Source organism: Zea mays, chromosome 7, assembly GCF_902167145.1.
Source record: "Zea mays cultivar B73 chromosome 7, Zm-B73-REFERENCE-NAM-5.0, whole genome shotgun sequence".
Taxonomy (NCBI): Eukaryota; Viridiplantae; Streptophyta; class Magnoliopsida; order Poales; family Poaceae; genus Zea; species Zea mays.
Genome location: NC_050102.1, coordinates 152621768 through 152634440, shown reverse-complemented (window position 1 = coordinate 152634440; position 12673 = coordinate 152621768).

Below are 12673 nucleotides of genomic sequence, written 5' to 3'. Positions count from 1 at the left end.
TCCCGAGGAAGTTGCAGAGGAAGTCCCTGATCAGCAGTTTGGTGAAGGCAAATGTCCTCTGTCCCATTATGTCCTATTCATTTATAACTTACTACCCCGCACTACTTACTTGAAACCTAAGGATTGACTAGCTTTACATTTTACTTTATCCTTGATGACCTTATGGGCTATTATGGTTAGCACTTTGCTATTGCTTTAACATAATCAATGAACATGATGTGACTATTTATGATACTGTTATCCTGATAATGTTGATGATCTTGTGATACTCTAGGGGGCTCAGGCTGTTTCCTGAGTACCTCTCCGTAAGGACTGGTTCGTTGAGAGACCACCCGGGATAACAGTGCAACCATGAGGGTGAAATGGGATGCCCTTAGCTAATTAATTAGATGAACTAGAGGTGTAGTTGCTTAGCCGTCGTGCCGTCAATGGGGTCCAGGCACAGTGCTTGCTCTGCCGAGGCTGAGTGCCGAGGTTCTTTCGTTTTGCTCTTTGTTAGTCACTCTCCTGCGGGGAGGGGTACTGTGTTTATCAAACTGGAGAAACCTAACGGGCAGCTATGATCTCTAGGGAATCATTGTAAAAGCTACGTAGTGATGCCCTGCCGGACCACCTAGGTAGTGGTCAATGGGGATTAGCTCTCCCCGGGTAGAAAGGGAATCATGACTCATGGGTAAAGTGTGCGACCTCTGCAGAGGGTAGTGAAACTGGTATATCAGCCGTGCTCACGGTTAAGAGCAGCCTTGGGATCCTCTTTGATTAGAGATACAGATGGTTCGAGATACAAGGATTATGTTATGGTTTTGGTTCGACTATGATGGTGTTGTTCCTCAATGAGGAAATGGTTCACGGGTTGGTTAATGCTAAAATCTGGCTTCTACTAATGATAAATACTTGACCAACTAAAAGCAACTGCTTGAGCCTAACCCCACATAAAGCTAGTCCACTTCAGCCAAACGGGACATTTGCTGAGTACGTTGATGTGTACTCATCCTTGCTTTACCACAAACACCAGGTTGTCCGCATTGTAACCACTGCTCAGGAGAAGGCGAAGCCGTGGAAGGAGACTTCCAGGAGTTCCAAGACTACGACGAATTCTAGGTGTGGGTTGGCGGCAACCCCCAGTCAGCTGCCTGTGAAGGCCTTATCTTTACTGCGTTTCGCTAGCACTTTGATTTACTTGTTAAGACAATGACTAAGTGGATGTCTATGACTCTATGATGTAATAAGTACTCTTTTATGTTATTATTCGAGCATTGTGTGATGATGTTCATTTATGTAATCGCTGTGTACGTGAGTTCTGATCCTGGCACGTACATAGTTCGCATTCGGTTTGCCTTCCAAAACCGGGTGTGACATAAGTGGTATCAAAGCCGTGCTGACTGTAGGACCGCTGACCTAGAGTAGCACTGGTCGTACTAAGGACTATTGACCTTCCCTCTCACCTTGACCTCTGTTGTTACTTCAAAAGTCGGTCACCTCGACCAACCCTATGTTTTACTATCTATCTATACTATACCTTGTTAAAATTTTTATCTTATTCTATCTTTGGTTTATTCACTTGTCATATTAGTTCTGCTCTTACTCTTGTGCTTACGGTGTCTTTTGTAGATGGCTCGTCTTAGACACACTGCACGTAAGTCGGTGATTCCTTTCCTGCCGTCTCGACTTGCGGAGCGTCCTCTGCACCGCACCGTGTCTGGTCAGTCGAGTCACCTGGAGAGGCTGCACCACCGCCTGCGTGAGGAGCAGGAACGCCGGCGTCAGCACAGAGAGCAGCAGGGCTCTTCCTCCCCACCCCAGCAAGAGGTGGAATCTGTGAGGCCCCGTTCCTCTGTGGCCCAGCTGGAGGCGCCCCCTGCACCACCGTGGGACGTCCCGGCTGTTGGAGGAGCTACTGGTGGAGATCCTGGAGGAGACCCCGACGACGACGACTCACACCACAGCACGGAGTCCTCTGAGCCGCAGGAGGCGGAAGGATGGGTCGCCCGACCCATCACCCGTGACGCCGCTCGCGGTTGTCACTTCCACGACGCACTCGACACCTTGCTACGCCAGGCTTTCGACCGGCACACCTGGTCGATCGAGTACCGTTGTGTAGTCTACCAGCACAGTCGCGGGAGGTACCCGGACCGCTGGGAGGCTACCTGCCTAGTTCGCCGTCCGGAGGATGACCTCCAGGGTGCGGAGGCCGTTTCGGAGCACTACTCTATCTCCGAGAGGGACACTGCAGAGGCGGCTATGCAGGATGCAGCACGACGTGCACTCTCCCAGTACTGTTCTTTGTTCGGTGGCGTGGCCGACGGTCTTAACCTTCGGTACTACCCCCGCCGTCCTACTGGCAGCACGGAGAGTGTGGTTGTCTCACCTGTTGGTGAGGCTAACCCTAGGTTGAGCAGCACAGTCAACCTAGTCGCAGTGCTTAACACTGAGCTGGATCACTCTCTGGACGAGCTAAGCAGGGCTCGAACGGAGATTGCGGAGTTGCGTGCTGAGTTGGCAGAGCGCCATCACCAGGAGGGTGGTTCTCCCGCACCTGTTGGGACTCAGCACCCTTACCGCTCCCCGCCACGTGGTCACCACACTTATGGTTCCCCTGTCTGTAAGACCAGGATAGATCTGGATCCTTAGATCGTTAGCGTCGGAGTTTGTAATAATTCTTAAGTCAGATGTCTCAGTCTTAGGTAGTCAGTTTAGTTTGCTTATTAGTTGCTTCCATTTAGTTTAGTTTGCTTATCAGTTGTTTGCATGCTTGTTATGATGAACCTGTGTTGGATTTGGATCTTTGTAATGACTGTAGCCAACATGTGGGTTTCCCCTGCAGTTTGGCTTAGCTAGTAATGTTAATGAAGTCAGTTGTTTAGTTGGGAAACCATTTACTTCTACTTTCCTTCTTATCTGAGAGGCTGTGTTGAATCATAATGAGGATCAGTGAAGCTCTTTGTTCACTCAGTGTCATGAAGAATTCTGTATTCTCTTTTCTTATGCTGAAGGGTTGTAAGATCAATGCTGATGTATGAATGTCTTCCACAGATGTCTGACAACAGGCGCCGATGCAACAGGCGTGCTCAGCAGGAGCAGCATGACCAGCAGGAGGAACAACAGAGGCAGCCTCCCCCACCACCCCCGATGTCAGTGGAGCAGATGTTCTTGATGCAGACCCAGGCAGTGCAGGCCATTGGGCAGACTCTGGCAGCCATGCAGCAGGCTCAACAGCAACCCCAACCCCAATTGCAAGTGCAGATGCCCCAGATGCCACGAGATAAGCGTGGTGAGTTCATGAGAGGGCACCCTCCTACCTTCGCCCATTCTGCTGACCCCATGGATGCAGAAGACTAGCTGCGTGCAGTGGAGAGGGCGCTGCGCACCACCCAATGTGACGACAGGGAGAAGGTTCTGTATGGTCCCCGCCAGCTAAGGGGAGCAGCCCAGTCCTGGTGGGAGTCCTACCTCGCCACCCATGCTGACCCTGAAGCCATCACGTGGGAGGAATTCAGCGAGAGTTTCCGTCGGTACCATGTGCCAGAGGGACTGATGATCGTGAAGAAGGAGGAGTTTCTGGCTCTGAAGCAGGGACCCCTGTCTGTTAGTGAGTACAGAGACAAGTTTCTGCAACTGTCTCGTTACGCACCTGAGGATGTCAACACTGATGCCAAGAGGCAGTACAGGTTCATGAGGGGTTTGGTGGATCCCCTGCATTACCAGCTGATGAATCACACCTTCCCCACCTTCCAGCACCTGATCGATAGGGCAGTTATGACTGAGAAGAAGCGTAAGGATATGGAAGATCGGAAGCGCAAGATGAGTGGACCCCAGACCGGAGGCATCGGCCGTCCACGTTTCTCAGGCAGTTCGTCTCAGCAAGGCAGGCCTGGTCACCCACAGGGATATCAGAATCAGAATCAGCGTCCGCATCATCAGCAGTTTCAGAGGCAGTACCCGCAGCAGCAGCAGCAGTATCGTCAGCACAGCCAGCAGGGAGGTAATCAGTATCAGAAGCAGAACAACCAGGCACCTCGCCTTCCTGCTCCAGCAGCAAATCAGAGCAACCAAGCAGCCCCAGCACAAGGAGGAGGCAGAGGATGTTTCCACTGTGGAGATCAAGGCCACTGGGCGATGCTGTGCCCAAAGAAGATGGTGCAGCAGCAGACCAACCCCAATGCTCCAACAAGGCAAGGTGTACTGCAGCCGGCAGCAGGCAATCGTAACCAAGCGTACAACCGTGGAAAGGTGAACCACTTGGAGGCCGAAGCAATCCAGGATGCACCAGATGTGGCAGTAGGTATGTTCTCAGTCGAATCTCATCCCGCAAAAGTGCTATTTGATACTGGTGCAACTCATTCATTTGTCACTGCAACATGGGTAGAATTGCATAACATCTCAGTAGAGGCAATGATGCCGCCCATGAGGATTAATTCGGTTGGTGGCAAAGTGCAAACAGATAAAATATGCTCAAATATAATGGTGGAAATAAGGGGGATAGGATTCCCCAGTGACTTAATAGTAATAGACACCCCTGGGATAGATGTTATTCTAGGGATGAATTGGTTAATGAAGTATGAGGCAAATGTTAGTTGTGACAAGAGGACCGTAACATTGAAGTCCCTGTCAGGAGAAGAGGTAGTGGCCAAGCTATGGATGCCTAAATCAGAAGAGGGAGTCTGTCACCGGATTTCAGTGGATAGTAAAGAGCCCAACCCGCTCGAGGCTATCAGGGTTGTGTCAGACTTTCCGGATGTGTTTCCCGAGGAGCTAACGGGCATGCCACCCGAGAGAAAAGTCGAATTTGCCATAGAGCTTATCCCTGGTACCGTCCCCATTTCCAAAAGAGCCTATCGAGTGTCTGGACCAGAATTGGTGGAACTCAAGAAGCAGATAGATGAGATGTTAGAGAAGGGTTACATCAGGCCCAGCACCTCGCCTTGGGCCGCTCCAGTGTTGTTTGTAGAGAAGAAAGATGGTACCAAAAGGATGTGCATAGACTACAGAGCCTTGAATGAAGTCACTGTCAAGAACAAGTACCCCCTGCCAAGGATAGAAGATTTGTTCGACCAGCTCAGAGGTGCCAGCGTATTCTCGAAGATAGATCTGAGATCTGGTTACCATCAACTCAGAATCCGACCCTCGGACATACCGAAGACAACATTCATCACCAAGTATGGGTTATATGAGTTCACAGTTATGTCCTTTGGATTGACAAATGCGCCAGCCTTCTTTATGTATCTGATGAACAGCGTGTTCATGGACTATCTAGACAAGTTTGTGGTAGTGTTCATCGATGACATTCTCATATACTCTCAAAGTGAGGAAGATCATGTAGAGCATTTGAAGATGGTATTGCAAAGACTTCGAGAGCATCAGTTGTATGCCAAGCTGGGCAAATGCGAGTTCTGGATTCATGAAGTCTTATTTCTGGGTCACATCATAAACCAAGATGGGTTGGCAGTGGATCCAAAGAAAGTAGCAGATATCCTGAACTGGAAAGCACCGAAGGATGTTCGTGGGATCAAGAGCTTCATTGGAATGGCTGGATATTATAGGCGTTTCATTGAAGGCTTCTCAAAGATTGCTAGGCCAATGACAGCGTTACTAGCAAAGAAGGTTGAGTTTAAATGGACTCAAAAGTGTCAGGAAGCATTTGAAGAACTGAAGAATAGATTGACTACAGCTCCTGTGTTAGTTCTGCCTGACGTTCACAAGTCATTCTCAGTGTATTGCGACGCTTCGTACACCGGATTGGGATGTGTGCTAATGCAAGAAGGAAGGGTTGTAGCGTACTCGTCCCGACAGCTGAAGATCCATGAGAAAAATTATCCCACACATGACCTGGAGTTGGCAGCAGTGGTTCATGCCTTAAAGACCTGGAGACATTACCTGTATGGGCAGAAGTGCGACTTCTACACAGATCATAAAAGTCTGAAGTACATATTCACCCAGTCAGAGTTAAACATGAGGCAGCGAAGATGGTTGGAATTGATCAAAGACTATGAGCTGGAGATACATTACCATCCAGGCAAAGCCAATGTTGTTGCAGATGCTCTGAGCAGGAAGAGTCAAGTTAATATGTTGGCTTCGTACCCGATGCCGTACGAGTTAGCCAAAGAGTTCGACAGACTGAGCCTCGGTTTCCTGAACAGTACGCAAGGAGTAATAGTGGAATTAGAGCCCACCCTAGAATGGGAGATCAAAGAAGGGCAGAAGGATGATGAAAACATCAACAAGATCCGGCAGCTGATCTTAGAAGGAAGAGGCAAAGACTTTCGAGAGGATGAAGAGGGAGTAATATGGTTCAAGGACCGATTGTGTGTCCCCGACCTCAAACCTATTCGGGAACTGATCCTCAAGGAAGCTCATGAGACAGCCTACTCCATACACCCTGGAAGTGAGAAGATGTATCAGGACTTAAAAAGAAGGTTTTGGTGGTATGGCATGAAAAGAGAGATCGCAGAATATGTCGCCATCTGTGATAGCTGTTAGAGAACCAAAGCGGAGCATCAGAGGCCTGCCGGATTGTTGCAGCCATTGCGGATTCCTCAGTGGAAGTGGGATGAGACCGGGATGGATTTTATAGTTGGCCTACCTCGTACCCGGGCCGGTTATGATTCCATCTGGGTGGTTGTGGACCGCTTAACAAAGGTGGCCCATTTTATACCTGTGAAGACGACATACACCGGAGCAACGTTAGCTGAGTTATACATGTCACGGATAGTCTGCCTTCATGGTGTGCCGAAGAAGATAGTGTCAGATCGAGGAACGCAGTTCACCTCTCATTTTTGGCAGCAGCTACAAGAAGCTTTGGGTACGCATTTGAACTTCAGCTCAGCTTATCACCCGCAGACAGACGGTCAGACTGAAAGAACTAATCAGATCCTAGAAGACATGTTGAGAGCCTATGCGTTGCAAGACAAGTCAGGATGGGACAAAAGGTTACCTTATGTAGAATTCTCCTACAACAATAGTTACCAGGCCAGCTTGAAGATGTCACCGTTTCAGGCGCTCTATGGACGGAGTTGTAGGACTCCGCTGCATTGGGACCAGCCTGGAGAGAGACAGGTGTTTGGCCCCGACATTTTGCTTGAAGCCGAAGAAAATATCAAGATGGTTCGGGAGAACCTGAAGACAGCCCAGTCAAGACAGCGAAGCTATGCGGACAGAAGGAGAAGAGAACTGAGTTTTGAAGTGGGAGACTACGTCTATCTGAAGGTGTCACCTATCAGGGGAGTCAGAAGGTTCGGAGTAAAAGGCAAGTTAGCACCCCGGTACGTCGGACCATATCAGATTCAAGCAAAGCGTGGAGAAGTGGCCTACCAGCTTGACCTACCAGAGAGCTTGTCAGCAGTGCACAATGTGTTCCATGTGTCGCAATTGAAGAAGTGTCTGCGAGTACCAGAAGAACAATTGCCAGTGGAGGGTTTGGAGGTCCAGGAGGATCTGACCTACATAGAGAAGCCAACGCAGATTCTGGAGTTTGCAGACAGAGTCACCCGGAGGAACACCATCAGGATGTGCAAAGTCAGATGGGGCCACCACTCTGAGGAAGAAGCAACCTGGGAACGAGAAGATGATCTGAAGGCCAAATACCCTGAACTCTTTGCTGACCAACCTTGAATCTCGGGGCGAGATTCTTTTAAGGGGGATAGGTTTGTAACACCCTGAATTTGGGGGTATAAAATTTCTTTGCTCATATTCACAAATTCAGGTGTTACTTCCCTTTTCTCATCCTTCCTTATTCTTTTCTTTTCCATTTCTATAGGAGAAAAGTTCTTATTTTATTTGTAATTATAGTTTAATATGGTTAAACCCTAAGGGAGTATGAGTTGTTGCATCATGTTGAACCCTAGATTTCACTTTTGTTTGGTGCATAATTCTTGGAAAGTTTAATTTGAATTTGTGGCTCATTTGGATTTGAATCAAATAGAGAAAATAAAAAGAAAAGAGAAAACAAATTTCAGAATAAAAAGAAAAGGAAAGAAGCCCAACCCCGCCGCCCCCTCGGCCTTTCGGCCCACTAAGCCCATCCCGCGCGCGCGCCTCTCTCCCCCCCGCTCTCTCTCTGCCTTGCCGGTCCCGCCCGTCAGCGCAGCCGCCTCTCGCGCGCCCGCCTCCGCTCTCCCCTCTCTCTCTACTCGCGGGCCCGGGCTGTCGTCCCCGTCGTCCCCGCGTAACCGCCGCCGAGCTGCGCGCGCCCGCTTTCTCCGCGCCCACGTCGCGCGTGGAGCTCGCAACTGACCCGCCCCTGGCCACTTGAGACCCGAGCCCCACTCGCCCTCGCCCCCTCCCCCATTTGCGCTCTAGCGGACCCCTCTTCCACCTCTCCCTCGCTGCGCGCACGCCAGAGCGCCGCCGCCACGAATCCCCGCCGTCCCGAGCTCGTTTCTCGGCCGCCGTTGGAGCTCCGCCGTGTCCGTTGCCACGGTGAGCTTCGCCCCGGCGTCCGCAACCCGGGACACGCCCAAGTTCCCCCTCCCCCTCCCTATTTCTCTCTGCCCGCGCTCACCCGCCGTTCCCCGTGCAGCCGCGGAGGTCCGCCACCGCCGCCCCGGGCCACCGTCGCGCCATTCCCGCCGCCGAGGAGTCCCCGGAGCCCGCCTTGAGGTAAGGAACCTCTCCCGCCCCTATCGACCTTTGTTTTGCTCTCTGCCGCGTGTAATTCCTCGCCGGAGTAGAGTAATCCCGCCGCCGAGCCGCTCCGCCGTGAACCGCCCTCCTCCGGTGCCCCTGCCCCGACCCAGACCCCACCAGAGGACTCCCCGTGCCCTCCCCAACCTTCCCGGCCGCTCAGGTCGCCCCGGAGCCCCGCCAAACGCCCGTGCCCCTCGTCTCCGGCGAGTTCTCCGCCGCGGGGACGAGCGCCGCCGCCCCAGCTAGCCGTAGGATAAGCCCAGGCCGGCCACCCGATCCCCACCGTCCGTCCCAGATCGGGCGGCCCCGTTTTAATCAGGCCAAACCCAATCCTGGCCGTCCGCCGGAGATCCAGCGGCCCAGGCCCACTTTCCCCGCACCCCGTCTCCCTGCCGTTTGGGCCCCGCCTGTCAGCCCGCCCGCGCGCGCTCTGCCCGCCGGCCCCGCCTGTCAGCCTGCCCGCGCCCCGCGCTGCCCGCCCGGTCCCGCCTGTCAGTCGCCCAGGCCGCCGCGCGCTCGCGCGCCCGCCCGCAGGATCTAATCCTGGCTGTTCGCTTTAGATCTGACGGCCGTAGTAGCCCGATACCCCTTCGCCCGCGCGTTTTCTTAAAGAGACCCCCGGTTTTCTGGAATTTGAACCCGCCGTCCCTGGTTTCTCGCAGATAAGTCCCTGGACCTTTTATTTAATTCAAAATAGGTATTTAGGGTATAATTTTAATCCCCAAACTTGTAAAATTCATAACTTTGTCATATGAACTCCAAATGAGGTGCTTCAAATTGCAAAATGCTCATGATGTTTTTGTCTATCTATTCAAACAATGTTTCTCTGCTGTTTCCATGTACCAATTAATAGTTAATCACCAGGATAGGATTAAGGCTATTGGAACCCTATTTGAGATAATTAGAAATTGGTAGACTTTAATAAAAGTTGGATTACTTAAGTTTATGGACTTAAACACTTAAGTTTAGTAACCTAAAACCATGTAATAATTTAATCCCACCATTGACTTAAACCTGATTAGTGGATAGTGAATCACTTTGTATAGTCCTCTACCCCAGACCTAGGGAACACCAGAGTGCCTACCCCTTTTCAAACTATGAACTTGTGATCTCTCTGCTGCATATGTTTGGCATGTTGCTTTTTGTTTGTTATCTTCCCAAGTGCATAGTGTGAATGATTACTTTACGTAGACAACGATCAGTCTGTGTTTCCCGAGGAAGTTGCAGAGGAAGTCCCTGATCAGCAGTTTGGTGAAGGCAAGTGTCCTCTGTCCCATTATGTCCTATTCATTTATAACTTACTACCCCGCACTACTTACTTGAAACCTAAGGATTGACTAGCTTTACATTTTACTTTATCCTTGATGACCTTATGGGCTATTATGGTTAGCACTTTGCTATTGCTTTAACATAATCAATGAACATGATGTGACTATTTATGATACTGTTATCCTGATGATGTTGATGATCTTGTGATACTCTAGGGGGCTCAGGCTGTTTCCTGAGTACCTCTTCGTAAGGACTGGTTCGTTGAGAGACCACCCGGGATAACAGTGCAACCATGAGGGTGAAATGGGATGCCCTTAGCTGATTAATTAGATGAACTAGAGGTGTAGTTGCTTAGCCGTCGTGCCGTCAATGGGGTCCAGGCACAGTGCTTGCTCTGCCGAGGCTGAGTGCCGAGGTTCTTTCGTTTTGCTCTTTGTTAGTCACTCTCCTGCGGGGAGGGGTACTGTGTTTATCAAACTGGAGAAACCTAACGGGCAGCTATGATCTCTAGGGAATCTTTGTAAAAGCTACGTAGTGATGCCCTGCCGGACCACCTAGGTAGTGGTCAATGGGGATTAGCTCTCCCCGGGTAGAAAGGGAATCATGACTCATGGGTAAAGTGTGCGACCTCTGCAGAGGGTAGTGAAACTGGTATATCAGCCGTGCTCACGGTTAAGAGCAGCCTTGGGATCCTCTTTGATTAGAGATACAGATGGTTCGAGATACAAGGATTATGTTATGGTTTTGGTTCGACTATGATGGTGTTGTTCCTCAATGAGGAAATGGTTCACGGGTTGGTTAATGCTAAAATCTGGCTTCTACTAATGATAAATACTTGACCAACTAAAAGCAACTGCTTGAGCCTAACCCCACATAAAGCTAGTCCACTTCAGCCAAACGGGACATTTGCTGAGTACGTTGATGTGTACTCATCCTTGCTTTACCACAAACACCAGGTTGTCCGCATTGTAACCACTACTCAGGAGAAGGCGAAGCCGTGGAAGGAGACTTCCAGGAGTTCCAAGACTACGACGAATTCTAGGTGTGGGTTGGCGGCAACCCCCAGTCAGCTGCCTGTGAAGGCCTTATCTTTACTGCGTTTCGCTAGCACTTTGATTTACTTGTTAAGACAATGACTAAGTGGATGTCTATGACTCTATGATGTAATAAGTACTCTTTTATGTTATTATTCGAGCATTGTGTGATGATGTTCATTTATGTAATCGCTGTGTACGTGAGTTCTGATCCTGGCACGTACATAGTTCGCATTCGGTTTGCCTTCCAAAACCGGGTGTGACAACACAGTGGTTTATCCCGTGGTTCGGCCAAGACCAACGCTTGCCTACTCCACGTTGTGGCATCCCAACGGACGAGGGTTGCAATCAACCCCTCTCAAGCGGTCCAAAGACCAACTTGAATACCACGGTGTTTTGCTTTGCCTTTCAATATCCCGTTTGCGAGGAATCTCCACAACTTGGAGCCTCTCGCCCTTACACTTGAGATTCACAAAGAAATACGGAGTAAGGGAGGGAAACAACACACACAAATCTACAGCAAAATGTGCACACACACAGCCAAGAATCGAGCTCAAAAGACTATCTCAAAGTTCTCACTAGAACGGAGCTCGAATCACTGAGAATGACAAACGAATGCGCAAAGACTGAGTGTGGATGATCAAGAATGCTCTAAGGTTGCTTGGTGTCATCCTCCATGCGCCTAGGGGTCCCTTTTATATCCCCAAGACAGCTAGGAGCCGTTGAGCACAAATCTGGAAAGCCATTCTTGCCTTCTGTCATCAGGGGCACCGGACAGTCCGGTGCACACCGGACACTGTCCGGTGCCCGATTTCCTTCCTTAAATAGCGAAGCCGACCGTTGGCGGCCTTGGAGCCGTTGGCACACCGGACAGTCCGGTGCCATCTTCTAGCCGTTGGCTCAACCACGTGTCTCGCGCAGATTGCGCGGCCGACCGTTGGCCCGACCGACCGTTGGCTCACCGGACAGTCCGGTGAATTTTAGCCGTACGTCGTCGGTGAATTCCCGAGAGCGGCCACTTCGCTCGAGCCAGCCTGGCGCACCGGACACTGTCCGGTGCACCACCGGACAGTCCGGTGCTCCCAGACTCAGCAGATTCTTGGCTGCTCGAGCCAAGACATTTCCAATTTGATTTTTCCTGTTTCCAGCACTTAGACACAATACATTAGTCCATAAAACAATGTACTAAGTCTGAGAAACACACCTTTATTCTTGATTTGTACTTTGTCCACCTTTTTAGACTTAGACACTTGTGTTGGACACTAAATCACCAAAACACTTAGAAATGGCCCAAGGGCACATTTCCCTTTCAATCTCCCCCTTTTTGGTGATTTATGCCAACACAACATAAAGCAAGTAGAACAAGTACAACAACAATTCAAATAAGACTCAAAATTGTTTTGATTCAATTTGACATATATGGATCACTCTATGCCACCACTTGGTTTGTTTTTGCAAATCAAAACTCAAATTCCTATCTCTAAGTCAAAACCACTTGTAGAGACATAAAGAGAGGTTTTCCAAAGAAATTTGATCAAGGATTTCAAAAACTCGAAGCCGACTTTTGACAAGAGAGACAATAAAGGAGTTTTGACAAAACAAAAAACTCTATTCTACTATTTTCAAAATCTCTCAAGTGGTAGCTGATCCATTTATCGCTTTGGCCTTTATTTTCTCCCCCTTTGGCATCAAGCACTAAAACGGGATCAATCTTGGCCCTTTAACCCCATTGCCTCACCAAAATCTTC